This window comes from Scyliorhinus torazame, chromosome 1 (assembly GCF_047496885.1).
Source record: "Scyliorhinus torazame isolate Kashiwa2021f chromosome 1, sScyTor2.1, whole genome shotgun sequence".
NCBI lineage: Eukaryota > Metazoa > Chordata > Chondrichthyes > Carcharhiniformes > Scyliorhinidae > Scyliorhinus > Scyliorhinus torazame.
The window spans coordinates 411,519,484-411,531,091 of NC_092707.1; the positions used below are offsets into that span (position 1 = coordinate 411,519,484).

General features: G+C 49.9%; 1 long non-coding RNA gene across 1 annotated transcript; it reads left to right on the forward strand.

Moving 5' to 3' along the window:
- Positions 1-218: 218 nt before the first annotated feature.
- Positions 219-10,167, forward strand: LOC140411339 (uncharacterized). Its single transcript, XR_011940846.1, has 3 exons — positions 219-275; positions 1,383-1,426; positions 9,916-10,167. It is a non-coding gene; the product is annotated as an uncharacterized lncRNA (long non-coding RNA).
- The last annotated feature ends 1,441 nt before the right edge of the window (positions 10,168-11,608 follow it).

Sequence of the window (11,608 nt, forward strand, 5' to 3'; positions counted from 1 at the left end):
CTGTCAAAGTCACCTCAAAGAGCTGATATCAAACCAACCGACCAATGATAACGTGTAGAGTTTTATTGTGACGAGTAAGAGATATTCTTTGCAGTTACAAACACACGAACAAGGAACAGGAGTCGATGTTCTTTCCTCAATGCAGACCCGGTGTTAATTGTTTTATTGAGATGATCACTGATATTTCTGCTGTAATAAATCACTGACTTTTTTCCTGTACAGTTTGCCGAGAACCCCTGAAGGTGAACTGAACACAGTATACGCAAGTGTCTGTGGTAAGAAACCATTGAAGTATGTCACAAACTCACCATTCTAAATCATATTTATTGTTCAGGATTGTTTCTAAACATCAGTTGGATGAATGTTGTCCTCACCATTGTTATCCCAGAAAAATGGAGACTTTCCTGTTTCAATCACTTAACACCGACATCACGGTATTGGACAGTGAGCTGCAGAGTAATACTCCCTCTCTCCTGCAGAGTAATGCTCCCTCTCTCCTGCAGAGTAATGCACCCTCTCTCCTGCAGAGTAATGCTCCCACTCTCCTGCAGAGTAATACTCCCTCTCTCCTGCAGAGTAATGCTCCCTCTCTCCTGCAGAGTAATGCTCCCTCTCTCCTGCAGAGTAATGCTCCCTCTCTCCTGCAGAGTAATGCTCCCTCTCTCCAGCAGAGTAATGCTCCCCCTCTCCTGCAGAGTAATGCTACCTCTCTCCTGCAGAGTAATACTCCCTCTCTCCTGCAGAGTAATGCTCCCTCTCTCCAGCAGAGTAATGCTCCCTCTCAAGTGCAGCACTGATCCTCTGACAGTGCAGCACCCCCTCAGTGCTGACCCTCTGACAGTGCAGCACTCCCTCAGTACTGACCCTCTGACAGTGCAGCACTCCCTCAGTACTGACCCTCTGACAGGGCAGCACTCCCTCAGTACTGACCCTCTGACAGTGCATCACTCCCTCAGTACTGACCCTCTGACAGTGCAGCACTCCTTCAGTACTGACCCTCTGACAGGGCAGCACCCCCTCAGTACTGTCCCTCTGACAGTGCGGCACTCCCTCAGTACTGACTTTCTGACACTCGATCCCTCAGTCAGTACACTGCTGCCTCAGTGTTCACCCTCCACAGTACAATGCTGCACGTGTTTTACACACTCCAGTCGCTGGAGTGGGCCTTGAACCCACAACCTTCTCAATCAGAGGCAAGAGTCCCCACTGAGAGAAAGCTGCCTTTCATTGAGTGTGTGTGTGCTGAGCTGGTGAAGTGTGTCCAGTTCATCAGCCTGTGTGGGATACAGTCTAACTCCACGCTTCCCACACACTCCACTTTCTCTCTGATTATCAATCACATCAGCAGCGAGAATCACCTCAAAATTCTTGTTTTATTCCAGGTAAAATGCCGAATAACAAAGAGGAAGCTTCAACCTCTGCTGAGGTAAGGACTTTTCCACAGATCTCATGCTGCTGATTGGAGATCTTTCCTTCTCTTTAACTCCACACACCAGAGTTTGATCAGTTACATATCTGCCGTCCCCATTCTGAAGGAGCTGACTCTGACTGGGGAACAGATCCCAAATATCAGCATAGCTTCCTGTAGCCACATCCCACCACTCTTCCCCCTGGAACTAAAAACAAAACAGGACAGACGCTGCAAATCTGAAATAAGAACGTTAAATGCTGCAGAAACTCAGCAGGTCTGGCAGCATCTGTGGACAGAGAAACGGAATTAACGTTTCAAATTCACAATGATTCTGAAGAAATCGAACGTTAATTCCGTCTCTCTCCACAGCTGCTGCCAGACCTGCTGAGGTTTTCCAGCATTTCCTGTTCTTGTTCCAGTTTAAGGTGTGTCGGGCGGAGAGAATCATTAAGATGGGATTTAATGGAAATGAAACAGAGCCCCGTGTCGGGCTCATTCAGCCGGGGATTTCTCTGCTCTGCCAGTTATTAAACCCTGGGACGTGACCCCGCTATTAAACGGGACCCTGGGACGTGGCCCCACTATTAAACGGGACCCTGGGACGTGGCCCCGCTATTAAACGGGACCCTGGGACGTGACCCCGCTATTAAACGGGACCCTGGGATGTGACCCCGCTATTAAACGAGACTCTGCTTCATTTCTGGGTCTCGGCGAGGAGGCCACACCGCGGACCCACTTAGTCCCATTTTCTGCACTAACGAGCTCCGCCCCACTGCAGCCCCCACACCCCAACTTACCAATTAGTGGGTCATTGAGTCCCCCCGCACCCCACCTCATAAGGACAGGGCACCCCCGGGCCTGATACCCAGCATGGGTAAGATGCCACCTGGGCACATTGGCACTGGAGGTTTGGCTCCCTGGCAGCGCCCCTGCCAGCCTGGCCATGCCACTGGGGCACTGGGGCATTGCCAGGGTGACTCCCAGGTGGCACTGCCAGAGTGACTCCCAGGTGTCACTGCCAGAGTGACTCCCAGGTGTCACTGCCAGAGTGACTCCCAGGTGTCACTGCCAGAGTGACTCCCAGGTGTCACTGCCAGAGTGACTCCCAGGTGTCACTGCCAGAGTGACTCCCAGGTGTCACTGCCAGAGTGACTCCCAGGTGTCACTGCCAGAGTGACTCCCAGGTGTCACTGCCAGAGTGACTCCCAGGTGTCACTGCCAGAGTGACTCCCAGGTGTCACTGCCAGAGTGACTCCCAGGTGCCACTGCCAGAGTGACTCAAAGAACAAAGAACAAAGAAATGTACAGCACAGAAACAGGCCCTTCGGCCCTCCAAGCCCGTGCCGACCATACTGCCCGACTAAACTACAATCTTCTACACTTCCTGGGTCCGTATCCCTCTATTCCCATCCTATTCATGTATTTGTCAAGATGCCCCTTAAATGTCCCTATCGTCCCTGCTTCCACCCCCTCCTCCGGTAGTGAGTTCCAGGCACCCACTACCCTCTGCGTAAAAAACTTGCCTCGTACATCTACTCTAAACCTTGCCCCTCTCACCTTAAACCTATGCCCCCTAGTAATTGACCCCTCTACCCTGGGGAAAAGCCTCTGACTATCCACTCTGTCTATGCCCCTCATAATTTTGTATACCTCTATCAGGTCGCCCCTCAACCTCCTTCGTTCCAGTGAGAACAAACCGAGTTTATTCAATCGCTCCTCATAGCTTATGCCCTCCATACCAGGCAACATTCTGGTAAATCTCTAAAGCCACCACATCCTTCTGGTAGTGTGGCGACCAGAATTGAACACTATACTCCAAGTGTGGCCTAACTAAGGTTCTATACAGCTGCAACATGACTTGCCAATTCTTATACTCAATGCCCCGGCCAATGAAGGCAAGCATGCCGTATGCCTTCTTGACTACCTTCTCCACCTGTGTTGCCCCTTTCAGTGACCTGTGGACCTGTACTCCTAGATCTCTTTGACTTTCAATACTCTTGAGGGTTCTACCATTCACTGTATATTCCCTACCTGCATTAGCCCTTCCAAAATGCATTACCTCACATTTGTCCGGATTAAACTCCATCTGCCATCTCTCCGCCCAAGTCTCCAGACAATCTAAATCCTGCTGTATCCTCAGACAGTCCTCATCGCTATCCGCAATTCCACCAACCATCTTTTTGGGTTGTGGGGGTGAGATCCACGCAGACACGTGTAAACTCCACACGGACAGTGACCCGGGGCCGGGATCGAAGCCGGGTCCTCAGCACTTGGCAGTAGCACTGCCAGAGTGACTCCCAGGTGACATTGCCAGAGTGACTCCCAGGTGTCACTGCCAGAGTGACTCCCAGGTGTCACTGCCAGAGTGACTCCCAGGTGTCACTGCCAGAGTGGCTCCCAGGTGTCACTGCCAGAGTGGCTCCCAGGTAGCACTGCCAGAATGACTTTTTGGGTTGGGGTGGGTTTGTTCTGTGTTTGGGTTGCGGGTGGGTTTGTTCTGTGTTTAGTTTCGGGGTGGGTTTGTTCTGTGTTTAGTTTGGGGGGGGTTTGTTCTGTGTTTAGTTTGGTGGTGGGTTTGATCTGTGTTTAGTTTGGGGGGGGTTTGTTCTGTGTTTAGTTTGGGGGTGGGTTTGTTCTGTGTTTAGTTTGGGGGTGGGTTTGTTCTGTGTTTAGTTTGGGGGGGGTTTGTTCAGTGTTTAGTTTGGGGGTGGGTTTGTTCTGTGTTTAGTGTGGGGGTGGGTTTGTTCTGTGTTTAGTTTGGGGATGGTTTGTTCTGTGTTTAGTTTGGGGGTGGGTTTGTTCTCGGTTTAGTTTGGGGGTGGGTTTGTTCTGTGTTTAGTTTGGGGGTGGGTTTGTTCTGTGTTTAGTTTGGGGGTGGGTTTGATCTGTGTTTAGTTTGGGGGTGGGTTTGATCTGTGTTTATTTTGGGGGTGGGTTTGTTCTGTGTTTAGTGTGGGGGTGGGTTTGTTCTGTGTTTAGTTTGGTAGTGGGTTTGTTCTGTGTTTAATTTGGGGATTGTTTGTTCTGTGTTTAGTTTGGGGGTGGGTTTGTTCTCGGTTTAGTTTGGGGGTGGGTTTGTTCTGGGTTTAGTTTGGAGGTGGGTTTGTTCTGGGTTTAGTTTGGAGGTGGGTTTGTTCTGGGTTTAGTTTGGGGGTGGGTTTGTTCTGTGTTTGGGGTGGGGTGGGTTTGTTCTGTGTTTGGGTTCATAGAATCATAGAAGTTTACAGCATGGAAACAGGCCCTTCGGCCCAACCAGTCCATGCCGCCCAGTTTTTACCATTAAGCTAGTCCCAGTTGCCCGCACTTGGCCCATAACCCTCTATACCCATCTTACCCATGTAACCATCTAAATGCTTTTTGAAAGACACAATTGTACCCGCCTCTACTACTACCTCTGGCAGCCCATTCCAGACACTCACTACCCTCTGAGTGAAGAAATTGCCCCTCTGGGCCCTTCTGAATCTCTCCCCTCTCACCTTAAACCTATGCCCTCTAGTTTTAGACTCCCCTACCTTTGGGAAAAGATGTTGACTATCTACCTTATCTATGCCCCTCATTATTTTATAGACCTCTATAAGCTCACCCCTAAGCCTCCTACGCTCCAGGGAAAAAAGTCCCAGTCTATCCAGCCTCTCCTTATAACTCAAACCATCAAGTCCCGGCAACATCCTAGTAAATCTTTTCTGCACTCTTTCTAGTTTAATAATATCCTTTCTATAATAGGGTGACCAGAACTGCACACAGTATTCCAAGTGTGGCCGTACCAATGTCTTGTACAACTTCAACAAGACGTCCCAACTCCTATATTCAATGTTCTGACCAATGAAACCAAGCATGCCGAATGCCTTCTTCACCACCCTGTCCACCTGCGACTCCACCTTCAAGGAGCTATGAACCTGTACTCCTAGATCTCTTTGTTCTATAACTCTCCCCAACGCCATACCATTAACTGAGTAGGTCCTGGCCTGATTCGATCTGCCAAAATGCATCACCTCACATTTATCTAAATTAAACTCCATCTGCCATTCGTCGGCCCACTGGCCTAATTGATCAAGATCCCGTTGCAATCCTAGATAACCTTCTTCACTATCCACTGTGCCACCAATCTTGGTGTCATCTGCAAACTTACTAACCATGCCTCCTAAATTCTCATCCAAATCATTAATATAAATCACAAATAACAGTGGACCCAGCACCGATCCCTGAGGCACACCACTGGTCACAGGCCTCCAGTTTGAAAAACAACCCTCTACAACCACCCTCTGCCTTCTGTCGTCCAGCCAATTTTGAATCCAATTGGCAACCTCACCCTGGATCCCGTGAGCTTTAACCTTCTGCAACAACCTACCATGCGGTACCTTGTCAAAGGCTTTGCTAAAGTCCATGTAGACAACGTCTACTGCACTGCCCTCATCTACCTTCTTGGTCACTCCCTCAAAAAACTCAATCAAATTTGTGAGACATGATTTTCCACGCACAAAGCCATGCTGACTGCCCCGAATCAGTCCTTGCCTCTCTAAATGCTTGTAGATCCTGTCTCTCAGAATACCTTCTAGCAACTTACCTACTACAGACGTTAGGCTCACCGGTCTGTAGTTCCCAGGCTTTTCCCTGCTGCCCTTCTTAAACAAGGGCACAACATTCGCCACTCTCCAATCTTCAGGCACCTCACCTGTGGCTGCCGATGATTCAAATATCTCGGTTAGGGGACCCGCAATTTCCTCCCTAGCCTCCCACAACATCCTGGGATACATTTCATCAGGTCCCGGGGATTTATCTACCTTGATGCGCTTTAAGACTTCCAGCACCTCCTCCTCTGTAATATGCACACTTCTCAAGACATCACTATTTATTTCCCTTAGTTTCCTAACATCCATGCCTTTCTCCACCGTGAATACCGATGAGAAATATTCATTCAGGATCTCACCCAACTCTTGTGGCTCTGCACATAGATGTCCTTGTTGATCCTTAAGAGGCCCGACTCTGTCCCGAGTTACTCTTTTCCCCTTTATGTATCTGTAGAATCGCTTTGGATTCTCCCTTGCATTATTTGCCAAAGCAATTTCATGTCCCCTTTTTGCCCTCCTGATTTCCCTCTTAACTCTATTTCGACAATCTCTATACTCTTCAAGGGATCTACTTGATCCCAGTTGCTTATGTACGTCATATGCCTCCTTCTTCTTTTTGACCAGAGTCTCAATATCCCGAGTCATCCAGGGTTCCCTACTTCTACCAGCCTTGCCCTTCACTCTAAAGGGAATGTGCTTACCCTGCACCCTGGTTAACACATTTTTAAAAGCCTCCCATTTACCAGCCGTCCCTTTGTCTGCCAATAGTCTCCCCCAATCTACCTCTGCAAGTTCCTGTCTGATACCATCAAAATTGGCCTTGCCCCAATTAAGAATTTTAACTCTTGGGCCAGACCTATCATTCTCCATAGCTATCTTAAAACTAATGGAATTATGGTCACTTGTCCCAAAGTGATCCCTCACTAGCACTTCTGTCACTTGCCCTTCCTTATTTCCCAAGACGAGGTCAAGTTTTGCCCCCTCTCTAGTCGGTCCATCCACATACTGAATGAGAAATTCCTCCTGAATACACTCAACAAATTTCCCTCCATCCAAGCCCCTAATGCTATGGCTGTCCCAGTCAATGTTGGGAAAGTTAAAGTCCCCTACTACTACCACCCTATTATTCTTGCAGCTATCTGTAATCTCCTTACATATTTGCTCCTCAATTTCCCGCTGACTATTTGGGGGCCTGTAGTACAGTCCTACCAAGGTGATCTCTCCCTTCTTATTTTTCAGTTCCACCCATATAGACTCAGTGGGCGAACCCTCGGATATATCCCCTCTAAGTACTGCTGTGATGTTCTCCCTAATCAAAAACGCCACTCCCCCTCCTCTCTTACCTCCTGTTCTATCCTTTCTATAGCATCTGTACCCCGGAACATTGAGTTGCCAGTCCTGCCCCTCCCTTAGCCATGTTTCAGTCATAGCTATAATATCCCAGTCCCATGTGCCCGTCCATGCCCTGAGTTCATCCGCTTTGCCCGTCAGGCCCCTTGCATTGAAATAAATGCAGTTTAATGTAGACCTTCCTTGTTCTCTGCCCTGCTTTCTCTGGTCATGCTTTACACACTCTCCCTTCCTGCCTTTTGTTTCTGTCCCCACTGACTTCCTACATCGGTTCCCATCCCCCTGGCACATTAGTTTAAACCCTCCCCAACTGCACTAGCAAACACCCCCCCGAGAACATTGGTTCCGGTCCCACCCAGATGCAGACCGTCCGATTTGTACAGGTCCCACCTCCCCCAGAATCGGTCCCAATGTCCCAGGAATTTGAAACCCTCCCTCTTGCACCATCTCTCAAGCCACGTATTCATCCTAGATATCCTGTCATTGCTACTCTGACTATCACGTGGCACTGGTAGCAATCCTGAGATTACTACCTTTGATGTCCTACTTTTCAGTTTAACTCCTAACTCCCTAAATTCAGCTTGTATGACCTCATCCCGTTTTTTACCTATATCGTTGGTGCCTATATGCACCACGACAGCTGGCTGTTCACCCTCCCCCTCCAGAATGCCCTGCAGCCGCTCCGAGACATCCTTGACCCTTGCACCAGGGAGGCAACATACCAACCTGGATTCTCGTTTGCGTCCGCAGAAACGCCTGTCTATTCCCCTTACAAATGAATCCCCTATCACTATAGCTCTGCCACTCTTTTTCCCGCCCTTCTGTGCAGCAGAGCCAGCCACGGTGCCATGAACCTGGCTGCTGCCACCTTCCCCTGGTGAGCCATCTCCCCCAACAGTTTCCAAAACGGTAAATCTGTTTTGGAGGGAGATGACCGCAGGGGATCCCTGCACTGCCTTCCTACTCTTCCTCTGTCTGTTGGTCACCCTTTCCCTATCTGCCTCAGTAATTTTAATCTGCGGTGTGACCAACTCACTGAATGTGCTATCCACAACTTCCTCAGCATCGCGGATGCTCCAAAGTGAGTCCATCCGCAGCTCCAGAGCCGTCAAGCGGTCTAACAGGAGCTGCAGTTGGACACACTTCTTGCAGATGAAGGAGTCAGGGACACCAGAAGGGTCCCTGACTTGCCACATCTCACAAGAGGAGCATGACACGGGTCTGAGCTCTCCTGCCATGACTTAAACCTGAAGTTAAATTAAATTTGAACTACACTACACAGCTAAGAGAAAGTCAAAGAGAGAGAAATCACTTACCAGTTATAATCCAATCACTTACCTGCTGGCTGCGATGTAATTGCTCCAGAGACTCCCTCACAGCTCTGCTTCTCTGCACCTCCTTCAGGTGAGCACCAAATTCCCTTAACTAGTTAATTAATTTGATTTTTTTTTTTTTTTTTTTTTTTTTTTGGTCACTCCCCTCTTACCCGAACTCAGCCTTACCCAAACTCAGATACACTCTGTTTGCCTTCAGCACTCTGTTTCTATTGGCACTTCAGCCACACCCTTTGTATCCTTCCTGATTTACAGTCAGCCAATCGGCCTGCTCCCAAAACTGATCTCTCTCCCGAACAGCTGACCTGCAAGGTAAGGAAGTGGTTAAGCAGTACTTACCTCACCCACAGCGCGCCCTTTTAAACAGTCCCCTCTGCCTCACAGCTCCCGCGCTTTTTGAAACTCGCGCGCTGTTTCCAGTTGGGGGTGGGTTTGTTCTGTGTTTAGTTTGGGGGGGGGGGGTTGTTCTGTGTTTAGTTTGGGGGTGGGTTTGTTCTGTGTTTAGTTTGGGGGCGGCTTTGTTCTTTGTTTAGATTGGGGGTGGGTTTGTTCTTTGTTTAGATTGGGGGTGGGTTTGTTCTGTGTTTAGTTTGGGGGGGGGTTTGTTCTGTGTTTAGTATGGGATTGGGTTTGTTCTGTGTTTGGGGGTGGGTTTGTTCTGTGTTTAGTTTGGGGGGGTTTGTTCTTTGTTTAGTTTGGGGGGATTTGTTCTGTGTTTAGTTTGGGGGGGGCTTGTTCTGTGTTTAGTTTGGGGGTGGGTTTGTTCTGTGTTTAGTTTGGGGGTGGCTTTGTTCTGTGTTTAGTTTGGGGGTGGCTTTGTTCTGTGTTTAGTTTGGGGGTGGCTTTGTTCTGTGTTTAGTTTGGGGGTGGCTTTGTTCTGTGTTTAGTTTGGGGGTGGCTTTGTTCTGTGTTTAGTTTGGGGGTGGGTTTGTTCTGTGTTTAGTTTGGGGGGGATTTGTTCTGTGTTTAGTTTGGGGGTGGGTTTGTTCTGTGTTTAGTTTTGGGGTGGGTTTGTTCTGTGTTTAGTTTGTGGGTGGGTTTGTTCTGTGTTTAGTTTGGGGGTGGGTTTGTTCTGTGTTTAGTTTGGGGGTGGGTTTGTTCTGTGTTTAGTTTGGGGGTGGCTTTGTTCTGTGTTTAGTTTGGGGGTGGCTTTGTTCTGTGTTTAGTTTGGGGGTGGCTTTGTTCTGGGTTTGGGTTGGGGGACAAGTGCCTTTTCTCGTGACAATATCCTGTGCATCTGATTTTGTTGCAGCCGGAAGAGGCAGAATTATTTTACGCCGACATTCAGTTCTTCCGTCAGAATAACAGCCGCCCAATGTCACCGATCGTCGAGGAGGCGACTGTGTACGCTGCTGTCAAACGGGCCGAGTAACTTGTAATCAATTCTATAACAACTCAAACTGCTTTGCTGACGGACTGTTGACCAAGGACATTGAGGCCAGTGCACAGCACTGGGCCCCCATCCCCGGCACAGTGAGGCCAGTGCACAGCACTGGGCCCCCATCCCCGGCACAGTGAGGCCAGTGCACAGCACTGGGCCCCCGTCCCCGGCACAGTGAGGCCAGTGCACAGCACTGGGCCCCCGTCCCCGGCACAGTGAGGCCAGTGCACAGCACTGGGCCCCCGTCCCCGGCACAGTGAGGCCAGTGCACAGCACTGGGACCCCGTCCCCGGGGTAGTGAGGCCAGTGCACAGCACTGGGCCCCCATCCCCGGCACATTGAGGCCAGTGCACAGCACTGGGACCCCGTCCCCGGGGTAGTGAGGCCAGTGCACGGCACTGGGACCCTGTCCCCAGGATAGTGAGGCCAGTGCACAGCACTGGGACCCTGTCCCCGGGATAGTGAGGCCAGTGCACAGCACTGGGCCCCCATCCCTGGCACAGTGAGGCCAGTGCACAGCACTGGGCCCCCATCCCCGGCACAGTGAGGCCAGTGCACAGCACTGGGCCCCCATCCCCGGCACAGTGAGGCCAGTGCACAGCACTGGGACCCTGTCCCCGGGATAGTGAGGCCAGTGCACAGCACTGGGACCCTGTCCCCGGGATAGTGAGGCCAGTGCACAGCACTGGGCCCCCATCCCCGGCACAGTGAGGCCAGTGCACAGCACTGGGACCCCATCCCCGGCACAGTGAGGCCAGTGCACAGCACTGGGCCCCCATCCCCGGCACAGTGAGGCCAGTGCACAGCACTGGGCCCCCATCCCCGGCACAGTGAGGCCAGTGCACAGCACTGGGCCCCCGTCCCCGGCACAGTGAGGCCAGTGCACAGCACTGGGACCCTATCCCCAGGATAGTGAGGCCAGTGCAAAGCACTGGGACCCTGTCCCCGGGATATTGAGGCCAGTGCACAGCACTGGGACCCTGTCCCCGGGATAGTGAGGCTAGCACAGCATTGGGTCCTCCCAACTTTCTTTGACTTGATTTCCCACGTAAAAAATATCACCGGAGGTCCTCTATTATTGCCGGCGAATTAATAAAAGTGAATGTGATAAATCTGTCCTGGAACACAAGAATGTGATCATTGATTAGAAATCCAGGCCATGAGCCTGGACCCTCAGTGTGTTTAATTACACTGGTAGATTCAGTTAGGCTGCTATAGATTTGCTGAGTCCTGCTGACTCAGGTCCTGTACATACCAGAGAAACAATGACCTGAATACTGCCCCTCGGTCAATTCCATGTTTCTAATGGTCAGTGACCAGATCGAAGAAAAAATCAATTTGGAGAGAGGATTCAAACCAGGGATTTGTTTAAAGCACTTGGGAGAAAGTTAATACGTTTTAAAAGTTTAAAACTGAATTGTGTGACAAATGTAACAATTTTTAATATTGACCGTATTTTATATATGTCAACGTAATGCTATTAAAAGCCTGGGTTAAGGTGTATATTATTCTGTTGCAATGATATTTTTAACAAATCCTGGTTTAACTTATATGCAGACTCTGT